General features: G+C 39.5%; 1 non-coding gene across 1 annotated transcript; it reads left to right on the top strand.

Moving 5' to 3' along the window:
- Positions 1-8,473: 8,473 nt before the first annotated feature.
- On the top strand, positions 8,474-8,580 carry LOC128287349 (small nucleolar RNA R71). Its single transcript, XR_008278049.1, has one exon. It is a non-coding gene; the product is annotated as a small nucleolar RNA R71 (small nucleolar RNA).
- Positions 8,581-9,258: the final 678 nt, after the last annotated feature.

The following is a 9,258-nucleotide window of genomic DNA, read 5'->3' as shown; positions in this document are numbered from 1 at the left end:
TGCTGATCTGTGAGGCTGAGTAAACTACCGTGGACTTGATTAGGAAGCATGGGGCCGAGGAGTTTAAGGCCATAGTTCTTGATGATGCCGAAAGGGCTGAATTCGCTTGATAACACCATTAGAGTGTTTGATGGTATCATGCACACCGATGAATGTCTTAAGTGTGCTATATCCTTGTTACGAGACTCAACCTACTATTGGTGGAGAACCTTAATTTTCATAGTCCAAAAGGAGCAAGTTACTTGGATTTCTTCCAAACGAATTTGAAAGAAATACATTAGTCAACGGTTCATCAATCAAAAGCGTAAGGAATTCTTAGAGCTCAAGCAAGGTCGTATGATTCAGATCGAATCTGAACATGAGTTCGTAAGACTTAGTCGGTATGCTCGGGAGTGTGTGGCTGATGAGGTTGTTATGTGCAAAAGATTTGAAGAGAGATTGAATGAAGAGTTAAAGCTCTTGATGGGTATTTTGGAGATAAAAGAATTTGTAACACTAGTTGAACGAGCCTGCAAGGCGGAAGAGCTCGGAAGGAAGAAGAGGAAGGCTGAATTTGAAGCTAAAGATTATCATAAAAGATCGACAGGCAAGGCTCCATTTTCGGCTGTAAAGTTCAGAGAGGACACAAATAAGTCGAGGGCGATTGCGGGGATTTCCATTAGAGCACGACCATCGATGGACTCACGAGCTACCTCGGTAGCTAGTGTGGGCAATAATCGTCAAGAAAAGCCCGAATGCCCCCAATGTGGAAGGCGACACATAGGTGAATGTTGGGGTAAGTCATTAATAGGGCTGTTATGGATGCGGTTCGAGGACCACTTCATTAGAAATTGCACGGAGCTAGATGAGAAGAATAAGATACAAGGTGTAAGATCTAGTGGGACGACGGCTAGAGGTAGACCCCCGAGGATTTCAGGAGGTAGGGGTGGTAATCAGAAAGGGGTCTCTGATACAATTGTTCGATCCGAGACTCGTGCTCTGCTAGAGCATATGCTATCCGCGCACGAGAGGAGGCATCCTCCCCGACGTTATCTTTGGTACTTTCACTCTTTTGATACTAGTGTGATTGCATTGATTGACCACGGCTCTACTCATTCATATGTATGTGAAACTTTAACATCCAAGAAGACTCTACCGTTGAGTCTCTCGAGTTCGTAATTCGGTGTCAAATCCCTTGGGTCGTTACGTCTTTGGTCGACAAAGTGTGTAAGAAATGCCCCTAGTCATTCGAGGTTCCTGTTTTCCGGCGGACTTGATGCTTTTGCCGTTCGATAAATTTGATGTTATTCTTGGGTCGGATTGGTTGACCGTGCATGATGCGGTTGTGAATTGCAAAAGCAAGACTATTGATTTGAGATGCGCAAATAACGAGATGATCCGAGTTGAGTCTACGGACTTGAAGGGGTTGCCAGCTGTAATATCATCAATGTTGGCCCAGAAATATGTAAGAACAAATATCCGTTACCGCGTATCGATGATTTGTTCGATCAACTGAAGGGAGCCTCAGTGTTTTCAAAAATAGATTTGAGATCGGGCTATTATTAGTTGCGAATCCGAGATTCGGATATACCCAAAACTGCCTTCAGAACGAGATATGGTCACTACGAATTCTTAGTGATGCCGTTTGGGCTCACTAATGCCCCTGCGGTATTTATGGATTTGATGAATCGGATCTTCAAATCATATTTGGATCGGTTCGTAGTGGTGTTCATTGACGACATCTTGGTCTATTCAAGAGATGAGACCGAACATGCGGAGCACCTGAGATTAGTGTTGCAAATTTTACGGGATAAGCAGTTATATGCTAAGTTCAGCAAGTGTGAGTTACGGTTAGAGAGGTTAGCTTCTTGGGTCATGTGGTATCTCGACGGGTATTCGAGTCGACCCGAGTAAAATTTTAACTATACTTAACTGGAAGCCTCCGAGAAATATTACTGAGGTTCGGAGCTTTTTGGGACTTGCCGGTTACTACTGACGGTTTGTAAAAGGATTCTCGATGATAGCCACACTCATGACGAAACTGCTTCAGACGGATGTCAAGTTTGAATGGACGGAAAAGTGTCAGAAAAGTTTCGATCAATTGAAAACTCATTTAACGGAAGCTCCAGTTTTAGTGCAGCCCGAATCTGGCAAAGAGTTTGTCATTTATAGTGACGCCTCCCTACTTAGGTTAGGTTGCGTATTAATGCAAGAAGGTCGAGTTGTGGCCTACGCGTCGAGACAATTGAAGCCACATGAGAAAAATTATTCGACCCATGGTCTCGAATTGGCTGCCATCGTATTCGCCTTAAAGATATGGCGACATTACTTATTTGGTGAGAAGTGCCATGTGTATTCGGATCACAAAAGTCTCAAATATTTGATGACTCAAAGAGACTTAAATCTGCGACAAAGACGTTGGCTCGAGTTGTTAAAAGATTACGAGCTTGTCATTGATTATCACCCGGAAAGGCTAATGTGGTTGCGGACGCCTTAAGCGGAAATCACCGCTTGCTTTTACGAGCAATGAATGTACACTTGTCTATTCTACCGACAATGTGTTAGTAGCGAATTAAAGGCCAAACCATTGTTGACTCATCAAATTCGTGAAGCTCGAAAGTTGATGATGAGTTGGTTGCAAAGCGGGTGAGTGTGTTCGAACAAGGAATCGGAGTTTCATATTGGTGATGACGATTGTTTGAGGTTCGAAGTCGTCTGTGTGTTCCAAAGAATTGAACTTATTTCAATGATTCGAACGAAGCCCATTGTAGCCGAATGGCAATCCACGGGAGTACGAAGATGTACAACGATTTGAAGCAGCGGTTTTGGTGGCATGGTATGAAACGAGACATCTCCGACTTTGTTTGAGATGTTTAATATGTCAACAAGTGAAAGCGGAACATCAAGTGCCTTGAGGATTACTTGACCGATTACGATACCCGAGTGGAAATGGGATCGAGTCACAATGGACTTTGTGTCCGGACCGCCATTGTCGTGAGCAAGAAGGATGCGATTTGGGTTGTTGATAGATCGACTAAGTCGGCTCACTTTATCCCGTCGTGCACGGACTTTTCATTGAATAAACTAGCTGAATTGTATGTTTCTCAGTTGTGAGATTACACGGGTACCGATTTACGTGGTGTCGATAGAGATCCGAGGTTCACCTCGCGATTTTGGAAGAGATTGCAAGAAGCTTTAGGTACCAAGTTGCATTTCAGACCGCCTTTCACCCCCAAACCGATGGTCAATCCGGCGGATAATTCAGATACTTGAGGATATGTTGAGATGTTGCATCCTCGAGTTCGATGGTTCATGAGAACGGTACTTACCTTTGATTGAATTCGCCACAACAATAGTTTTCAATCAAGTATTAAGATGGCGCCTTACGAGGCCTTATGCGGGCGTAAATGCCGTACACCATTGTTTTGGACCGAGCTCGGTGAGAACAAAATTTTTGAGTGGATTTGATTAAAGATCTTTGAGAAAGTAAAAGTAATCCGTGAAAATCAAGATAGCCTCCGATCGTCGAAGTAAATGCAGCGGATATGAAACGAAAAGACATTGAGTATCAAGTGGGAGATAAAGTGTTTCTTAAAGTTTCGCCTTGGAAAAGATACTCGATTTGGCCGTAAAGGCAAATTGAGCTGAGGTTCATCGGGCCATATGAGATATCCGAACGAGTCGGTCGATTCGCGTATCGTTTGATTTTGCCCCCGAACTTGAAAAGATTCACGACGTCTTTCATGTTTCGATGCTTGACGCTATAGGTCTGATCCGTCGCACGTAATTAGTCCATCGAGGTTAAAATTCAAGCCGATATGAGTTATGAAGAAGAACCGATTCGTATCCTAGCTCGTGAAGTGAAGGAGTTGCGAAACAAAAGGGTTCCGTTAGTAAAAGTGTTATGGCTCAAACACGGGATGGAAGAAGCTACTTGGGAACCCGAGAACTCTATGAAGGAGCGATACCCAAACCTATTTACGGTAAGATTTTCGGGACGAAAATTTCTTAAGTGGGGAGAGTTGTGACACTTTAAAACGACCCTAGTCGGAATGTGGTTTCGGGACCACAAAATCGAGGCATAAAAATAATTTGATATTTATTTTGATGCCTATAATATGTGTTAACTCATGTGTGACATTTTGATGCTTTAATTTAGAGTTATAAATGTGAATTTCACTAGAAAGGACCTAGTAGAAAACTTTGAAATTATGATGGGGAAATGTATGATGACTAATTAAAGCATGCATGCAAAACAATGGCCTTGCATGTCAAATACCTCCTTTTACAAGTGATGGCCGCCATGACAAGGAGTATGGGCTAAACATGTCATGAAACATGTTTTGTTGGTGCATTAGGGAAACAATAAACAAATAAGCATGGGTAGTAAAGAAAGAAAAAAAACGTGTGTGTGAGTGAAACCCCCATTGCAGTATATGGAAGAAAAGAAAAGAAAAATTTTGCTCATCCATTTCATTCTCTCTTGACCGAAAATACTAGAGGGAAGGAGGAATTTGCTTCATGCTTGGGTTGGAAGAGGATTAGGAAGAGGTTTGGCTATATTTGCATCAAGATTAAGGTATGTTTGATGTTGTGCCATGAGATTCATGCATGTTTTTGGTTGCTAACTTGATGTTCTTATTAGCCCATGGTTCAAATCTTTGTTATATCATGGGGATGGTATTTGGCCAAGGTGGATTTTGAGTTAATGCCATTGCATGTTAAATATGAAGCTTGATGATGATACATGTGATGGTGGATTGAGGACTCTTAGATTTTCTTTGAGCATTTTTGAATGATATACTAAGTTCTTTGTGTAATCGTGACCAAAATTATGGTGTTGTGATGTATTTGGCCATGGTACATCCCCAAGTGTGATTTATGCTATTTGCATGGAGAGTAAGATTTGTGTTTCGAAATCATGTTCATGTTTAGTTACAATCAACTTGAGATTCGGCTCTAGCATACATATATGTATATATGTTTGAGCATGATGTATTGGTATGACGTATATACTATCTTAAGGTATATACTTACTTATGATGATGTTTTGGTTATGAAGGAAATGATAGATGTGTATTGAGTTACAATATGGAAAGGTATTAGTTAGTAATGTATGCTGTTTTTGTGTGGTAATAAGTGCATAAATGGTCTCAACATGGACATGCATATTCGCCACATGAAGGGAAATTGGTGAGCATGTATTCGGTTAGAGGCAACCATATTGAAGCCTTATCTTGGCTTAGATTGTTGACTAAATGGGTAATAAGTGAGGATGGTTGCGAATATACAAACATACATATGCATGTGTAATTGAATTATGAATGTTTAGCAAGATGGTTAAACTAGTTGATTTATTGATTAAGCTCAAGGAGTTAAAGAAGGAGAATCAAGCAAGGGAAAGGCGAAGGTCATCGAGTAGCCGACTTGGACTATTTTACCCAACACAAGGTAAGTCATTAAGCATATATTTGATATTGCTTAAATGATTGTAATATCTATGCAATTGTGTTTAATGAGATGAAATATATACAAATGTATGTGTATGAAAAGATGATAATGTTGAGCGTAAAAGAGATAGTGAAATGTGTAGGAAGTTTGCTTGGCACTAAGTGTGCGAGAAATAGATGTGTACGGTGGCGAGATTGGCACCGAGTGTGCGAGCTTGTAATGTACGGCACTAAGTGTGCGAGTTTGGACTATATGGCACTATGTGTGCGGGCTTGAATCATATGGCACTAAGTGTGCGTGATTGAGTATTAAGCACTATGTGTGCGAACTCTACACATATCTCCGATTGAACATTTATATGGAGGCGTGATTTTATCGAGATGAGTATGGATAGCGAAAAGAGTAAGTATCTTGAGTTCATGGCTAATAGATGCTATGTTCATGCTCGGGTGGAGTTGGTAAGATTTAAATTTATGTGATGATTTCAATTGCATTCCCGTAAATAAGGTATCGTGGAATAGATGAAAGTTCATTTGATTGCATGATTGTTGCGGAAATGAAATGATATATGGAAATTGCTTCAAATATCCTATTGAACAGTATATGAAATGTAAATGTATGACTTGGTATGAGATTGATCCGAAAGATCTAAGGAACTATGGTATAGTTCGGTATGGCTGGAATATTTGGCCTTGTTTCATTATTTCATTTTATGATAATTGTATTAATGGATGGTTGTGGAATTCTTATGACTTACCGAGTTATAAATTCACTCGGTGTTTTCTTGTCACCCATTTTAGGTTCCTTGGGCTCGTCTCTTTTTGGGTGTTCGTAACCGTCAACGAAGTCATCACACCGGCGAGCAATCTTTGGTATTGACTTCTTAGTCGACTTAGGAGAACATTTGGCATGTATGAGCTATTTTGTTTTATTAAATTTTGGGTTGTAAACTTTAAGCCATGTAAAAATGGCCTATGTAGTCGTTTGAGTGGGATGCTAGAATCTATAGCCACGAGTCTTAGAAACCTTAATTTTGATAAGGTGGCCATAATTTGTCACGTATGGTGGATGAGTAGTAAGACTAAAGAAGGATTCATGAAATTGGCATAGTCTACTGCAGTAACTGTTGCGGACAGCAGCAGTGATATGAGATCGAAAAATCACTAAAAATAGTAGAAGTGGAATTAATAGCTAAAAAAATTACGTACTCGAAGCTTGATGGGTCTATTTTCATATGGATGAAACAAAACGACCATATGAGCTGTATTTTAAGAGATATTAAAGTTCTCGTGAAACAGGGCCAGAACGGTTTTTGGATCCCCTGTTCTGACTTTGGAAAATCATTGTAAATTAACCAGAGATAATTAGGAGTCATGCCATATATGTGTAGATTCCTCTCTGAGTCTAGTTTCTATAGAAACAAACGACATCAGTATTGAAGCCCTGTACAGGGAGATATCCAATTCGTAACGCACAAAGGTCAGTGTAGTCAATCCCTGCAAAAGGGGAGACTTTAACTAATAAACTGTACTAATTGGCTCGACAAAAAATTCTAGAAAAAAAATCTGTAGATGGACATATGAGTCTAGTTTCAAGGAAAAATTACGAAACTGATTTTCGAGTTGTAAAACTCAAGATATGATTTTTGAAGCGACTAGTACACAGATTGGCAACTTGTCTAGGAAATTCTCAATAAGTGGTTTGAAGTATGTTAACACCTCGTGTTCGACTCCGGCGACGGTCTCGGGTTCGGGGTGTTATACTATTGGTTTTATCTACTAACTGAATGCTCATCCTAGTTTGTTTGGGTTTCCCAAGATATAGTTGTTTAAACAATTTATAGGGCATGACGTTAATGCTCGCCCCTAGCCCCTAAATCAACCAATTCATTATTAACATCTAAGCTACCAATTAAACAAGGAATCATAAAACTCCTTGTATCTTTCAATTTTTTGGCCAGTTTATTCTGCAGAATGGCTGAGCAAACTGCATTCAACTTTACATGCAACGTCTCATCCAACTTTCATTTATTTGCTAAAAGCTCCTTTAAAAATTTAACTGCGTTTGGCATCTGCGAAAGAGCTTCAATAAACGGTAAGTTAATATGTAATTTCTTTAATAATTTAAGGAATTTACCAAATTGTTCATCTGTGTGGTCTTTCCTTGTCGCACTGGGATATGACACGCGAGGTTTGTACTCTTTACTTACCGATTTTCGCTTACAGTGGTCCACCTCACATTTACCTTTACTTACCACAATTCCTTGCCTCAGTTCTAGTTTAGGTTCTAACGCTTCTTCATTTCGAACGGTAATCGCATTAAGCTGTTCCCTTGGGTTAGATTCAGTATTACTCAGCAAGCTACCTTGTGGTCATTCAGAAATTAGTTTGGCAAGCTGGCCTATCTGAGTTTCGAGCCCTTGTATTGTTGATTCTTAAGTGCTATCTCGATATTCTCAAAATAAGTTTTTGACACTAAGATGAATTTCGTTAGCATCACTTCAAGGGTTGGCTTCTTTTCCTGCTGGTAAGGTGGTTGTTGAAAACCTGGGGGATGTTGTGGCCTTTGATTTCCTTGGCCAGCCCATGAGAAGTTGGGATGGTTCCTCCAACCTGCATTATAAGTGTTACTATAAGGATTATTTTGAGGTCGAGGATTATTACCCATATAATTCAATTGCTCGTTTTCCATGTTGTGGCCATAAGGTAGGTATTTTGAATTGCTTGTTCCATCTCCATTTGCATCGTACTGCATTACTGGATGAGCCTGTGAAGAACCAAGTAAATCATCAATTTTTCTATTCAAAAGTTCTACCTAATTAGAGAGCATAGTGACCAAATCGACGTTAAAAACGCCGGCCGCTTTCATCGCCTTTGTCCTCATGACTTGCCATTGATAATTATTCAGTGACATCTCTTCTAGAAATTCATAAGCCTCTTCAGATGTCTTATTATTGATAGTCCCACCAACAGTTGCGTCAATCATCTGTCTAGTTGAAGGATTTAGGCCATTGTGAAAAGTTTGAACTTGTAGCCAAAGTGGTAACCCATGGTGAGGGCACCTTCTCAATAGATCCTTGTATCTCTCCCATGCATCAAAAAGAGTTTCTAGATCCATCTGCACAAAAGAAGAGATATCATTCCCCAATTTAGCCGTTTTAGTCGGCGGAAAATATTTAAGTAAAAATTTTAAAAGTGAAACAACCGAAGGCAAACGCCATTGATTTTAAAAGTGTCGCAAAGTTCCAGAAAATTCGCTAAATGAGTGTTTGAATCCTTATCCTGCAAACCATCAAACTAAACAAACTATTGTATCATTTGAATTGTGTTAGGTTTCAGTTCCAAATTTTTTGCAGCAATAGCAGGCCTAACTATACTCGATTCAGTTCCTATTAAATTAGGTTTAGCATAATCATACATAGTATAAGGAGTAGGATTCTGATTTACTAGATCAGTAGCAATCGTAGAAGGTAGCGAATTTTCCTGATTTTCAGGCATCTCCTCAGATGTGGGTTGAATATTGTCCTTTTACCCTACCTCTATGTATCGTAGGCTTCGCCTTTTTTCTCTTTGGTTTCTGCGAGCTTTCAATCTCACTGTAAAAAAGTAATGGTCTTGACGGGTTTCTTCTAGTCATAAACTATAAAAAACCTGTTAGAAGAAAACAAAAGAAAATTTAGTAAAATTAACAAAACTAAAATAAAATTTAAATTGCAATAAAATAAATGGCTAAAGTAATAAAAGTTAAGTGCTCCTAATATCTTAGTTCCCCAGCAACGGGTCCAAAAACTTGATGGAATGTCTCATGATAAGTTTTATATTTATGATT

This window comes from Gossypium arboreum, chromosome 13 (assembly GCF_025698485.1).
Source record: "Gossypium arboreum isolate Shixiya-1 chromosome 13, ASM2569848v2, whole genome shotgun sequence".
In the NCBI taxonomy this organism is placed as follows: Eukaryota; Viridiplantae; Streptophyta; class Magnoliopsida; order Malvales; family Malvaceae; genus Gossypium; species Gossypium arboreum.
The sequence above is the reverse complement of the archived record's forward strand: the minus strand, read 5'-3'. Positions and strand labels throughout refer to the sequence as shown.